Raw genomic sequence first — 16,080 nt, 5'->3', positions numbered from 1 at the left:
TATACTTATTTTCTCTTTAGTTTTAACTCAAAGAATCTGGGGAAGTGTTTCTTGCTGAGCAACACCTTGGAGGTGTCATAGCTCCTCCTTATTTTTTAAATCACATATGATATGATTGGATCACAAAGAAGAAACAAACAAACATAAACTTCTCAAGCTTAGATAGGTTACATCCCATATCCACCTGCTATGCTTATTTATATATTTTTAAAATTGCTTTCTTGATGGACACACAGAAAAGATTCACTAATATGTTAACTGAGGAGAGAAACATAACCAGATTTTTTTCCCTTACTATTCTTAAATGCCCAGTAGAACTAGTAGCAAAATATCATCTGCCTGAAAGTTGCTGTTTAGTGCAAATCCTATCCAATCAGTTATGGAAAACAGCAGAAAGTCAAACCACTTCAAAAATAATGGCCCCCTTCCCTGACCTCCTCCCAATTATCATCACTTAGAGAATCCAAAGGAGATACATATTGCATGAGAAATAGAAATTCTAAAAACTGAACAATCTTCAGGCAGTCTTGAAGTAAGTTTGGCTTCAACTCAGCGTTCAAAGTAAAATAGGTTCTGTCTTGTCCGCTCTGATATTCACACTCACGTGTGGTGTCTGCAGAAAGAGGAGTGTCTCAGGCTTTTAACCTTAGTAGAAGGGACCTCATTCAAAGGCCATTGTCCCAGTGTTCTTTCTTTCTTTATACATTTTCTCCCCTCTCTTTCTCCAATTTCTAAAACTATGCTTATTGTGGAGAAGAATCATATTTTAAGTACATCTGAACATCAAAGTTAGCCTATCCTCACTGCTGAAACCACACACACACACACACACACACACACACACACCCTGTTCTTTCTCACTCTCGCCTCACACCCATATTCTGACAAATCCCTGATTCCTCACCATTGTAGAGTAACTGCTGTTCTTGCCACCTTTTTGCTTCCTGGTGGGTCTGTAATTGTCAACTCATCCCTGGAGCAACATCAGGATCACTCAATAAATTGATTGTCAGGGGATATTTGAAGAACAGAACAGCTTGAGCTCTAGAAGCCAAGTGCCTTATGGCCTCCAGCCCAGAAAAAGGAAGCAATGAGGATGAACAAGCCTCATCCCATTCCACTCCTCTAACACATTAATGAGAATTAAGCAAATGAATTTCATTCCCTCTTTCTACTCAGAGAGAGCAAACAACAACATGAAGAAGATTAAAGAATTAAATAAAAGCATCCCTGACATGCCTTTTATGTAGAAGGAAATTGGGGGAAGATATCCAGCTCCTGGATTTGAAAAGTTCACCTCAGCCCTTCTTCAAGTACATACAACTTGCCTATTTTTCTTATAGCATGACTTGCCCATATGGGAATAACTCTATAACAAGGAATCTTCTATCATGGTTCCTTATTCGAAGTAGTGGTAAAGTGTTATATTCTCAAGCTTCCAAGTCTAAGATTCCAATATGCATTGTATTTTAGAATTCTGTTGGAAGTATGCTGTATCTTTCACTAGGAAAAAGCCTGTATTGTGTGAGTGAATGTGTGTGCTCAGTTGTGTCCAAATATTTGTGACCCCATGGACTGTAGCCTGCCAGGCTCCCCTGTCCATGGGATTCTCCAGGCAAAAATTCTGGAGTGGGTTGCCATTTCCTGCTTCAAGGGATCTTCCTAACCTAGAGATTAAACCCACGTCTCTTGTGTTTCCTGCATTGGCAGGTGGGTTCTCTACCACTAGCACCTTCTGTTAGAAGATCATTACATCAATCGATACATGAAGACTGGGGAGGGACACAAGAGCAAGAAGCACAGGCTCATTGCCTACTCTGTGATTCAGCCATTAAAACTTGTCAAATCACCCAAAATATATCCTGTTAGCCCCATTTTACAGACAAGAAAATAGATATCCACAGAAGTTAATAAAATGAACAGTCACACAATTTGGCTGCAAAATCCATGGGTTTTTTAAAATCGTATCAAGCTTCTTTTCAAATAGGATAAATCCTTGAATTAAGGCAGCATTGGTGGGAATGGAGAGGAGGGAATTAAAGTAACAGTCTAGTGAAAATGAAAAAGTGAGCACATGAATACTGTGTATGATCTGTCTGTGCAAACACACAATTGCACCTTTACTGCAGGGAGAAGTCAACAAGCATTTTTTTAAAGATGGTTTTGTGCCAGGCACCAGACCCATGCTGGAGTCAGAAAAATGTAGAGGATACCATGTTGGCTCTGGAGGAGCTTATAGTCTAATGAGGAAGACACATAACAAGATCATTTCCAGGTGGTAAGTGAAGTTTGTAGTGCAAGTTTCCTAACAGAAATGGGGATGGGTACCAGAGCTGAGTGTCAAAAGACAATTAGGTCACAAAGAGACAGGAGAGGCAAAGGCATATCACATGGAGGGATGAGCTGCTGAGCTGGAATTGTAAGACCCCATGGCCACCCACTAGCTAGCCACCCCACTATTAAACTGTAGCAATAAATAACAAAATACAAATGTGAATAGACAAAGTCCAAAGGGCATCAGTTCAGTCAGTCAGTTCAGTTGCTCAGTCGTGTCCGACTATTTGCGACTCCATGAATTGCAGCATGCCAGGCCTCCCTGTCCATCACCAACTCCCGGAGTTTACCCAAACTCATGTCCATCGAGTCGGTGATGCCATCCAGCCATTTCATCTTCTATTGTCCCCTTCTCCCGCCTCCAATCCCTCCCAGAATCAGGGTCTTTTCCAATGAGTCAACTCTTCACATGAGGTAGCCAAAGTTTTGGAGTTTCAGCTTCAGCATCAGTCCTTCCAGTGAACACCCAGGACTGATCTCCTTTAGGATGGACTGGTTGGATCTCGGTGCAGTCCAAGGGACTCTCAAGAGTCTTCTCCAACACCACAGTTCAAAAGCATCAATTCTTCAGCACTCAGCTTTCTTCACAGTCCAACTCTCACATCCATACATGACCACTGTAAAAACCATAGCCTTGACTAGATGGACCTTTGTTGGCAAAGTAATGCCTCTGCTTTTTAATATGCTATCTAGGTTGCATCACAGCTCTCAAACACAAATCAGATATTTCTGTGGCCTAAAAGCAAACAAGCAACATCAGTCTTTCAGGTCTCATCCATGATGGATGGCAGCAGAAGGGTCCAGGAATTCCTACTTCTGTGAGTAAACAGAGATTAAGAATGTCACATAAAAGACTGATCATGAGAGCCAGCCTTGAAACAGGGGCCTGCCAGTGAAAAAGGCCACAACCAGCTGCTGGGCTGCAAGAAAGCTCAGCAGATAGCATCCCATTTCCTCTTCGAGTTCAGAACCAATTGAGAGACAAACAGAGAAAAGAAGAGTCAGGAAGACAGAGATCAAAACGCATGTTTTATTACAGATAAAGCTAAACTGATGTAGGTTAGCTGTAAAGCCCACTGGACTTGGTAACAGTTCCCTGAATTCGACAGATTTACCCACCCAATAACAGAGAATAATGCAAAACTGTTGGCTCCTCTGCAAAGGCACAGCAGAGACTGTATGTTGGCACAGAGGGCTGATGAAAATTCTCTCACTCTTGTGTGCAGGCAGTCCTCCCAAAATGCCCAGGAGAGCCTACAGTGCATACACTCATTCCGTCGCAAAAACTCTCTAAACAAATAAGTTACTCCTCTCCTGGGGAGGAGTGAGTGACAGGATGGGACAGCAGCCAGAAGTATTACTTGAGTGGAATCCCCTATCACAGCCCTCTTTTCTCAACGGTGTCCTCTATCAAGGGCTATTATTTGCATAACATTTGGTTCCTAAGAGGCTGGAAATGGCCAACACAGCCTTAAACCCTCACTGACTCAGTGGCAGCATCTGTTTTCATCCTTATTTTCATCATGAGACTAAAGGGCCACAGCACCCATTGAACACTTAGTTGTGGACTGGAGAATCTGGGTGACTGGACAGAGGTGACCTCGAAGGCCTAACTAAGGAGGGATGAGAGCAGAGGGGTACAAAGGAAAAGTAACAAACCCCACCCATCTGATTTCAAGATCAGCCTGAAAACTCCAGTTCCAGAACATATGAGAGAAAACCTCAAAGAGCAAACCAATAAATTCAAAATTTGGAAGAGCACACCCTGAAGAAAATGAAAATAATGGGACAATTGGTAAATAGGTTTAAAATTGAATTTTATATCCTCAAAGTAATAAAAATATACAAATAACAACTGAAATAGGGAACAGGAAATTTTAAAGAGATAGATTGAATAGAAATAAAAATGGGTATTTGTTGGTGTGCTCAGTCACTTCAGTGGTGTCAACTCTTTGCAACCCCATGGACTGTAGCTTGCCAGGCTCCTCTGTCCATGGGATTCTCCAGGCAAGAATACTGGACTGGGTAGCCCTTCCCCTCTCCAGGGGATCTTCCCGACCCAGGGATTGAACCCAGGTCTCCTGCATTGCAGGCAGATTCTTTACCATCTGAGCCACCAGGGATCTGTTTGCAAAGAGATTTAATTACTATTTTAGAAATGTGAAACAGTATTTTAAAGAAATGAAAAACAATAAATTTGATAAGCTCCAGACAAATACTAGCTGCAGAAAGAATTGGTGAAATGGAAAATATAACTGAGGCATCAACTAGTAATGCACCACAAAAAGATAAAAGTTGGAAAGGGCAGCTCTGAGGCATAGAAGATTGAGGTCCTTACTCAGAGTCATGGGCATCCAAATAGAAAAGAACTGAGAGTGTGGCAGACAAGCAGTAACGGGAATGATGATAGCTGAGGATTTTCCCAAATTGAATAAAGATCCTATCTTCTCAAACTGAGGCACATAACAAGTGCCAAGCAAAAAAGTAGAAAACTAATTCTATACTGAGGAACATCATAACATTACCAAGGAGAGAGCTGGCATGATGCTATGGTAAACTTAGGGTTTTAGTGCTCATGGAGCATAAAGATTAAGACGTTGATTGAGAAAATATGAAAGCAGAGTCAGGGATCATATCAATGAAGAGTCACAAGTTGCTGCTGTTGTTATTCAGGCACTAAGTCCTGTCCGACTCCTTGAGACCCCACAGACTGCAGCACAACAGGCTTCTCTATCCTCCGTTATCTCCTGGAGTGTGTTCAAATTCATGTCCATTGAGTCAGTGATGCTACCCATCTCATCCTCTTTAGCAATCTTCTCCTTTTGCTTTCAATCTTTGCCAGCATCAGGGTCTTTTCCAGTGAATCAACACCTTGCATCAGGTGGCCAGAATATTGAAGCTCTGGCATCAGTCTTTCCAATGAATATTCAGGATTGAATTCCTTTAGGATAGACTGGTTTGATCTCCTTGTGGTCCAAGGGACTCTTAAGAGTCTTCTCTAGCACCACAATTTGAAAGCATCAGTTCTTCGGTGCTCAGCCTTTTTTATGACCCAACTCTAACATCTATAAATGACTACAGGAAAAACAATAGATTTGACTGTACAGACTTCTGTTGGCAAAGTGATGTCTCTGTCTTTTCTAAATCCAGCTTGTACACCTGGAAGTTCTAGGTTCACATACTGCTGAAGCCAAGACTGAAGGATACTGAGTGGATGTGAAATGAGTGCAAATTTATGGTAGTTTGAACATTCTTTGGCATTGCCCTTCTTTGGGATTAGAATGAAAATTGACCTTTTCCAGTCCTGTGGCCACTGCTGAGTTTTCCAAGTTTGCTGAGATATTGCATGCAGCACTTTAACAGCATCATTTTTTTAAGGATTTGAAATAGCTCAGCTGGAATTCCATCAGCTCCACTAGCTTTGTACATAGTAATACTTCCTAAGGCCCACTTATGGATGTGACGTGACAGAAGGAAGGTCTCATGCTGTAAAGAGCAATATTGCATAGGAACCTGAAATGTTAGGTCCATGAATCAAGGCAAATTGGAAGTAGTCAAATAAGAGATGGCAAGAGTGAACGTTGACATTCTAGGAATCAGCAAACTAAAATGGACTGGAATGGGTGAATTTAACTCAGATGACCATTATATCTGGAGAAGGCACTGGCAACCCATTCCAGTACTCTTGTCTGGAAAATCCCATGGACAGAGGAGCCTGGTAGGCTGCAGCCCATGGGGTCGCAAAAAGTCAGACACAACTGAGCGACTTCCCTTTCACTTTTCAGTTTCATGCATTGGAGAAGGAAATGGCAACCCACTCAGTGTTCTTGCCTGGAGAATCCCAGGGACGGAGGAGCCTGGTAGGCTGCTGTCTATGGGGTAGCACAGAGTTGGACACGACTGAAGCGACTTAGCAGCAGCAGCAGACCATTATATCTACTACTGTGGGCAGGAATCCCTTAGAAGAAATGGAGTAGCCATCATAGTCAACAAAAGAGTCCAACATGCAGTACTTGGATGCAGTCTCAAAAACGAAAGAATCTTTGCTAGTTTCCAAGGTAAACCATTCAATATGACAGTAATCCAAGTCTATGCCCTGACCAGTAATGCTGAAGAAGCGAAAGTAGAATGGTTCTAGGAAGACCTATAAGAACTTTTACAACTAACACCCCAAAAAAGATGTCCTTTTCATTATAGGGGATTGGAATGCAAAAGCAGGAAGTCAAGAAATACCTGGAGTAACAGGCAAATTTGGCCTTGGAGTACACAGAATGAAGCAGGGTAAAGCTAATAGAGTTTTGCCAAGAGAACACCCTGGTCATGGCAAACACCTTCTTCCAACAACACAAGAAGAGATTCTACACATGGACATCACCAGATGGTCAACACCAAAATGATATTGATTATATTCTTTGCAGCTAAAGATGGAAAAGCTCTATACAGTCAGCAAAAACAAGACCGGGAGCTGACTGTGGCTCAGATCATGAACTCCTTATTGCCAAATTCAGACTTAAATTGAAGAAAGTGGGGAAAACCACTAGACCATTCAGGTATGACATAAACCAAATCCCTTATGATTATACAGTGGAAGTGAGAAATCAATTTAAGGGTATAGATCTGATAGACAGAATACCTGATGAATCATGGATGGAAGTTTGTGACATTGTATAGGAGACAAGGATCAAGATCATTCCCAAGAAAAAGAAATGCAAAAAAGCAAAATGGCTGTCTGAGGAGGCCTTACAAATAGCTGTGGAAAGAAGAGAAGCTAAAAGCAAAGGAGAAAAGGAAAGATATACACATTTGAATGCTGAGTTCTAAAGAATAGCAAGGAGAGATAAGAAAGCCTTCCTCAATGATCAATGCAAAGAAATAATAGAATAGGAATGCAATAGAATAGGAAAGACTAGAGATTTCTTACAAGGAAATTAGAAATACCAAGGGAACATTTCATGCAAAGACGGGCTCAGTAAAGGACAGAAATGGTAGGGACCTAAAAGAAGCAGAAGATATTAAGAAGAGGTGGCAAGAATACACTGAGGAACTATATAAAAAAGATCTTCATGATCCAGATAATTACGATGGTATGATCACTCACCTAGAGCCAGACATCCTGGAATGTGAAGTCAAATGGGCCTTAGGCAGTATCACTACAAACAAAGCTGGTGGAGGTGATGGAATTCCAGTTGAGCTGTTTCAAATCCTGAAAGATGATACTGTGAAAGTGCTGCACTCAATATGCCAGCAAATTTGGAAAACTCAGCATTGGCCACAGGACTGGAAAAGGTCAGTTTTCATTCCAATCCCAAAGAAGGGCAATGCCAAAGAATGCTCAAACTTCCACACAATTGCACTCATCTCACATGCTAGTAAAGTAATGCTCAAAATTCTCCAAGCCAGGCTTCAGCAATATGTGAACCGTGAACTCCCTGATGTTCAAGCTGGTTTTAGAAAAGGCAGAGGAACCAGAGATCAAATTGCCAGCATCCACTGGATCATTGAAAAAGCAAGAGAGTTCCAGAAACACATCTATTTCTGCTTTATTGACTATCCCAAAGCCTTTGACTGTGTGGATCACAATAAACTAAGGAAAGTTCTGAAAGAGATGGGAATACCAGACCACCTGACCTGCCTCTTGAGAAACCTGTATGCAGGTCAGGAAGCAACAGTTAGAACTGGACATGGAACAACAGATTGATTCCAAATAGGAAAAGGAGTACGTCAAGGCTGTATATTGTCACCCTGCTTATTTAACTTCTATGCAGAGTACATCATGAGAAACGCTGGGATGGAAGAAATACAATTAGAATCAAGATTGCCAGGAGAAATATCAATAACCTCAGATATGCAAATGACACCACCCTTATGGCAGAAAGTGAAGAGGAAATAAAGAGCCTTTTGGTGAAAGTGAAAGAGCAGAGTGAAAAAGTTGGCTTAAAGCTCAACATTCAGAAAACAAAGATCATGGCATTCAGTCCCACCACTTCATGGCAAATAGATGGGGAAACAGTGGAAACAGTCCTGACTTTATTTTTTTGGGCTGCAAAATCACTGCAGAGTGATTGCAGCCTTGAAATTAAAACACACTTACTCCTTCGAAGGAAAGTTATGACTAACCTAGACAGCATATTAAAAAGCAGAGACATTACTTTGCCAACAAAGGTCCGTCTAGTCAAGGCTATGGTTCTTCCCATAGTCACATATGGATGTGAAAGTCAGACTATAAAGAAAGCTGAGCACCAAAGAATTGATGCTTCTGAACTGTGCTGTTGGAGAAGACTCTTGAGAGTCCCTTGGACTGCAAGGAGATCCAACCAGTCCATCTTAAAAAAATTAGTCCTGGGTGTTCCTTGGGAAGACTGATGTTGAAGCTGAAACTCCAATATTTTGGCCACCTGATGCGAAGAACTGACTCATTTGAAAAGACCCTGATGTTGGGAAAGATTGAAGACAGGAGGAGAAGGGGATGACAGAGGATGACATGGTTAGATGGTATCACTAACTCAGTGGACATGAGTTTGGGTAAACTCCGGGATTTGGTGATGGACAGGGAGGCCTGGCATGCTGTGGTTCATGAGGTCACAAAGAGTTGGACATGACTGAGCAACTGAACTAACTAACTGGCTAACTAAGGCCCACTTACCTTCAGACTCTAGGATGTCTGGCTCTATGTGAGTGACCACACCACCATGGTTATCTGGTTCATTGAAACCTTTCTTGTATAGTTCCATGAATTCTTGCCACCTGTTCTTAATCTCTTCTGCCTCTGTTGGGTCCTTACTGTTTCTCTCCTTTGTCCTGCGCATTCTTGCATGAAATGTTCCCTTGACATCACTAATATTCTTGAAGACATCTTTAGTCTTTCACTTCCTATTGTTTTCCTCTATTTCTTTGCATTGTCCATTTAAGAAGGCCCTCTTATCTCTCCGTGCTATTCTCTGGAACTCTGTATTTAGTTAGGTACATTTTTTCCTTTTCTCCCTTGCCTTTTGCTTCTCTTCTTTTCTCAGTTATTTGTAAGCCCTCCTCAAACAGTCATTTTGCTTTCTTGCATTTCTTTTTCTTTGGGATGGTTTTCATCACTGCCTCCTGTCCAAGGTTATACAGCTCTGTCCATAGTTCTTCAGGCACCCTGTCTACCAGATGTAATCCTTTGCATCTACGTCACCTCCACTTTATAATCATAAGGGACTTGATTTAGGTCATGCCTGAGTGACCTAGTGGTTTTCCCTATTTTCTTCAATTTAACCCTAATTTTGCAATAAGGAGCTGATGATCTGAGCCACACTCAGCTCCAGATCTTGTTTCTGCTGACTGTATAGAGCTTCTCCATCTTTGGCTACAAAGAAAATTAATTGATCTGATTTCGCTATTGACCATCTGTTGATGTACATGTGTAGAGTCAACTCATGGTTGTTGGAAAAGGGTGTTTTCTATGACCAGTGTGTTCTTTGATAAAACTCTGTTAACTTTTGCCCTGCTTCATTTTGTACTCCAAGGCCAAACTCGCCTGTTACGCTGGGTTATCTCTTGACTTCTTTTTTTTTTTCATTTCAATACCATGTTATGAAAAGGATACCTTTTTTGGTGTTAGTTCTCGAGGGTATTGTAGGTCTTCATAGAACCAGTCAACTTCAGCTTCTTTGACATCACTGGTTAGGGCACTGACTTGGATTACTGTGATACTGAATTGTTTGCCTTGTAAATGAATTGAGATCATTCTGTTGTTTCTGAGGTTGCACCTAAGTACTGCATTTTGGGCTCTTTTGTTGACTACGAAGGCAACTCCTTTCTTCTAAGGGTTTCTTGCCTGCGGTAATAGATATAATGGCCATTCCCATCCATTTTAGTTCACTGATTCCTAAGATGTCAATATTCAATCTTGCATTCTCCTGCTTGACCATGACCAGTTTACCTTGACTCATGGACCTACCATTCAAAATTTCTATGCAATATTGTCCTTTACAGGATCAGACTTTACTTTCACCACCAGACACATCCACAACTGAAAGTCATTTCTGCATGGGTCCAGTTCCTTCATTCTTTCCAGAGCTACATCAATTGCCTTCTGATCTTCCCCAGTAACATGTCGGACAACTGACCTAGGGGTTCAACTTTAGGTGTCATAACCTTTTCTTTTTCATAGTGTTCACAGGGTTCTCACAACAAGAATACTTCAGAAGTATGTGCTCTATCCCAAGTATGAGGGGAAACCAAGAAAACCATGCTGAAGGAGGCAAGCCTGAAAGAAATGACAAGAATTGTGCTGAAAAATGGACACTAAGGCCTGAACCAGCACAATAAGAGGAAGAATATAGAGGACAGGATGATTTTGTTTACAACAGGACTTCACAAGTTACTTACGTGGAGAGAGATGAAGGGAAATGGAAAAGTTAAGAATTATCATCAAACTTCCAGCCAGGATGATAGCACTGGAGAGAGTGAATAGAGAAGGCAGAACAGGCTTATGAGAGATGACTAGCTCAATATTATACATGTGTAATGTGGGACACCTGGCAGGAAATTATTGACCAAAATGATTTGGCTATTTTATTTTGAAAATTAGAGGAGAGGCCAAGGTTAGAAGACTTGGCCATAATCAATATAAAGATCGCTTCATCAGTTTTTACAAAGGTCAGCAATATCTTAAATTTATCAAGAGCATATTCTTATAAGTGGTAGCTCAGTGGCTGATGAGTTATTTCTAGGAGAGGCAGAAGCAATGCACTGACAAAATAAACTGTGTAGGTGGCAAGAAACTTAGACACCAAGAAAAAAGAATTGATGGCAGTGGAAAACAGTAAGATAACAGCTATGCAGGGCAATTCTGGTATCAAAAAGTATGCAAGCAAAAGGCTAGGACAGCAAGGTACCACACTGCAAAAAGGCATCATGGCTGAAGTGAAAATGGTGGCAGAGAGACAGAGGGTGTGAAGAGAGCTGAAAGAATAAGGTTATAAAAATTAGAAAAGCAGGGGAACGAATTGCCTGCACATGAGGCAGACAACTGGAAACAGCTGGTCAAGGTGAACTTTTCTTTGGCAAGAGAACAGCAATAGTTGTTGATAAAAAAAAAAAAAAAAAAGTGAAGATAGATTCCTAGGTTAATTTCGACCATGACCTAAACCTCTTAGTGAGTGAGCACCAGATACTCTATGCAGTCTTGCAAATAAGAACTACAGTTGCCCACAAAATGGAAGTGTATTGCTATTGATTTTGTTCCAGTATGACAATATGTGAATGAATTATGAAATGAAAGTTAGGATTTTTGAAAGCTAACCAGAATAAATCTTTACTTTCCCAGGATGAATGGCTAAGTGGCTCTTTTCAAGACTTGGATAATGGTTTCTAAATGAAGGAATGAATATCAAGAGCTTAGAGTGTTAACTCAAGCTAAGACTTTGAGGAGACCTTTGGAAATATTTAAAAAGATAGATTAGTGAAACAGTGAGGCAGAGATTAAGTGAACATGCTTTCAGATCTGTCATGTGGCATTCCATCTGCCAGGTTATTTATTTTTTCAATGCCTACCCTATGATGAATCAAAATCACCTTTAGGAGAATCCTTACTGAATAACACTGCAAAACGTCAAGAGATACTGGTCACCAATGTGATTTAATGGTTTAGGCCACACAATATTTTTACTATTTCTTTTGAATTATAATTACATAATTGCTACTTGAGATATTTTTATGGAGATTCCTTATTAATATTTTTTAGTAAATGAGATTCTTAGTATATACAAGTTATGTTCCCTTTTGTGCTTATTTCAGAATTTAAAGGTAAGAAAGAGACATAGGGCTCTCAGAATATATATTTTGCCTAAAACAGTCCCTGAGGTGGAGAGGAGAAATGTACTGTCTTCCTTTAGACTGGAGAAGAAGGAAACTGTTTCAAACAAGGCACAGATTTCAAGGCTATCATGAATGTTATGCAGACTGCACTGCACAGCTCCAGGGGGTGCCATTCACGTGTAGGTCTGAGAACTACATGCACATACTATACAAGGGCATTCAATGGTCCTTGGCTTTCACTTCTTCTGCAAAACCATCTTCTAGATGGCTAAGAATTTACATGAGGAAATTTTGCTACAACCTTAAGTTTGGGAGCAAACAGAGGTGTTGGAAAAATCCATTTTAATGGCATGGAGGCTTTAGTTGAAAAGTCAGATAGATGGACATGGTACTAACTCTGCTACTTGTTAGCTCTATGAATTTTGGCATACTATTTTAATTCTTTGAGGCTACTTCCTCATCTGTGAAGTAGGGATAATAATCTCTTCCTAATAGGATTCTTGTGAGGGTACAAAGTGATTATGTAGCAGCTTCCACAGAGTTTTAGTTCATCATCTTCCTCATTATCATCTATAGAGTGCTAAGTAACTCTCAGAAATTTCTATCTCCTTTTCCATTCCCTTTATCATTCATTCATATATTCATTCATTCATTCATATATTCATTCATTCAACAGGTTTGTAGTAATATTCCATTAGAAGCAAGCCACTTGCAATAGAAAGTATAAAGATTAATCAGACAGACCTATAACTGTATAGGTATTACCTCTAACAAGAGCAATCAGACATCATAACACTATATAGACATGAAAGTCCCAATGGTAACTGAATGAATGATCAGAGCTGGGGGGAATAAATCACTTTTGACTGAAGTGTGCTTCCCAGGTGGCGCTAGTGGTAGAACCTGCCTGCCAAGGCAGGAGACATAAGAGACATGGGTTCGATTCCTGAGTTGGGAACATTCCCTGGAGAAGAACACACCAACCCACTCCAGCATTCTGGCCTGGAGAATTGCTTGGACAGAGGAGCCTCGTGGTCTACAGTCCCTATGGTGGCAAAGAGCCAGACACGACTGAAGCAGTTTAGCATACACGCACACAACTTAATACAAGGAGCCCCCTTAAACTGGGCTTTGAAAGGTGGATATTTTTAACATTAAAAACTGGAAAAAGAAGCAAGCATTCTTAGCACAGGAAAGAAACAGAATAAGAAAAGATCAGTAACATTCTCTAGGTTTTAGAATAATAACATTCCATCATATATTCAGACCCTAAACTGTCTAACCCAAAGGTTTTAAAATATGTCCTGCTTCCATGGGTCCTAGCAGTGAGCCCATTATGGCTGATATAGATTTCATGAGACCATGTTTGGGTGGCTTCATTACATAGCTGTTGAGGGGTTTAATGACTATCATGGCTACACAGCCCAGATACTTCCCAGCTCTGCCATATAACAGCGGTGCAATCTCAGCAGAGTCACTTGTCATATCTGAAACTTGGTGTCTTCATCTATAGAATGAAGACATTATCTAACTACAAAATTAGATATCTAGGGAGCTTTAGTAAAGTGCTGGCTTCACTACTTTCGGTTCAGTAAAAGGTAGCAATTGTTATTTTATTTCTTCAAAACTTGAATTATAGGAACCACATATAAATATATAAAATCTCTAAATGTCAATGCTTACAGTCTTGAAATGTATATAGCAGACACTTTCAATTTAAATTTAAATCAATTTCAAAGTTTTCAAACAAAACGTTTTTTTTTTCCTTTGCATCTCCCTCTACACAAGGTTGTCACATCACACGACCTTTATTGAATTAACTGTGCAATGCACTGTGTTTTCTAGAACTGCATTTACTCTCCTTCTTGTGTGATCTGCTAAATACTGGGATAGTTTGTGATGAAGACAGAGTTGGCCTCTCTCTCTTGCTCATGTCCTTACTTCAGTCCCTAAAATGTCAGCCTCCTTTGTACACTCTGCCAGCCTCCTTTGTACAGACTCCAATGTATAAGCATGTTAAGAAGCAAGGGAGGAAGGAGTGTGAGTGTCAAAAATCATTTTTACTCTAATAAATACAATGCCTTAATAATATTCAATTTTGAGTACAAACACAGAAATATACCTGAAAGGTAAATGGATATTTTATTTTTCATTACCTCTTTTGACTAAGCATGAAATTCTGTCTTCGGGAAAAAAGAAAGCCTCTGATAGAAAGAACATGTGCAGCTGAGTTCTGTGAAAGGTAACACGGAAACCAATGGGCTGACACCAATGACTGGCATTTGAGTGGGTGGAAACCGAAGCCCCCCAAAAGTTGATGTATGATACAGTTCAATTGGGTAAAGCAGAGCTTGGTGAGGGGTGAAAAGTTGAATGAAATTGCACAAAATGAAGCAGAACATCACAGAGAAGGTTAATTTCTCTTCAAATCTGCTGCTCCAGGTTTGATACCCCCAAAGCATTTCCACTGTACTCCACATCACCCCAAATAGCAATATCCACTCTTCGTTTGGCAGTTCCTAATATTCATATCTTAAATGAGTCTATAAAATGAGATCTTTTCTTCAACTGGAGAAAAGGATTTCTCACCTTCATAATATTTTGAATTATAGCACTTGAAAGAAAAAAACATGAAAGACAAAGAAAAGTGGAAGGAAGGATATTAAATCCACTTTTAATTAACATGGCCCAATAAAAAGGATAACTTAGAAATAAAAAATAATGCAATTTCTTATCTGTATTCATATCAACCTAATACTATTTTCTTCCCAATACTATGATTAAAAAAATAGCAATTATGTATGCTGTGCTAAGTTGCTTCACTTGTGTTTGACTCGTTGCAACCCTATGAACTATATATATCTTGTCAGTCTCCTCCATCCATGGGATTTTCCAGGCAAGAATAGTGGAGTGGGATGTCATTTCCTTAATAGCATTTTCTTCCCAATACTATGATTAAAAAAATAGCATTTATATTTCCTCCTAATGGTTGTGGTCCAAACAGCACAGAACTAGAAGTCAGAAATCTTGGTGCTGAGTTTTACTTCTGTTACTATCTGAGCTACCAGGAATAAATCACATTATCTCATGGGGTTGACTTTCTATCAAAAGGAGGTAGCTTAATTGGGCAACTGCTACATGCTCGAGAAATCTAACATCTAATGTTGATATTTTCTGTGTGGATTTATTTCATTTCCGCTTTCCCCCTCTTTTTCTCCACAGAGATAATCAGTTCAGTTCAATCACTCACTTGTGTTCGACACTTTGCAACCCCATGGACTGCAGCATGCCAGGCTTCCCTGTCCATCACCAACTCCCAGAGCTTGCTCAAACTCATGTTCATTGAGTTGGAGATGCCATCCAACCATCTCATCTTCTGTTGTCTCCTTCTCCTCCCGCCTTCAGTCTTTCCCAGAATCAAGGTCTTTTCCAATGACTCAGTTCTTGGCATTAAGTGGCCAAAGTATTGGAGCTTCAGCTTCAACATCAGTCCTTCCAATGAATATTCAGGACTGATTTCCTTTAGGATGGACTGGTTGGATCTCCTTGCACTCCAAGGGACTCTCAAGAGTCTTCTCCAACACCACAGTTCAAAAGCATCAATTCTTTAGTGCTCAGCTTTATAGTCCAGCTCTCACATCTGTACATGACTACAGGAAAAATTATAGCTTTGACTAGACGGACCTTTGTCATCGAAGTAATGTCTTTGCTTTTTAATATGCTGTCTAGGTTGATCATAGCTTTTCTTCCAAGGAGCAAGTGTCTTTTAATTTCATGGCTGCAGTCACCATGCTTAATTTACATTTCTCCGTCATTTTGCACAATTCTGGGCCTCAGAAAGCTGTCTAGTTTGGTCATAACTTTCCTTCCAAGGAGCAAGCCTCTTTTAATTTCATGGTTGCAGTCACCATCTGCAGTGATTTTAGAGCCCAAGAAAATGAAGTCTCTCAC

This window comes from Budorcas taxicolor, chromosome 11, assembly GCF_023091745.1.
Source record: "Budorcas taxicolor isolate Tak-1 chromosome 11, Takin1.1, whole genome shotgun sequence".
Taxonomy (NCBI): Eukaryota; Metazoa; Chordata; class Mammalia; order Artiodactyla; family Bovidae; genus Budorcas; species Budorcas taxicolor.
The sequence above is the reverse complement of the archived record's forward strand: the minus strand, read 5'-3'. Positions refer to the sequence as shown.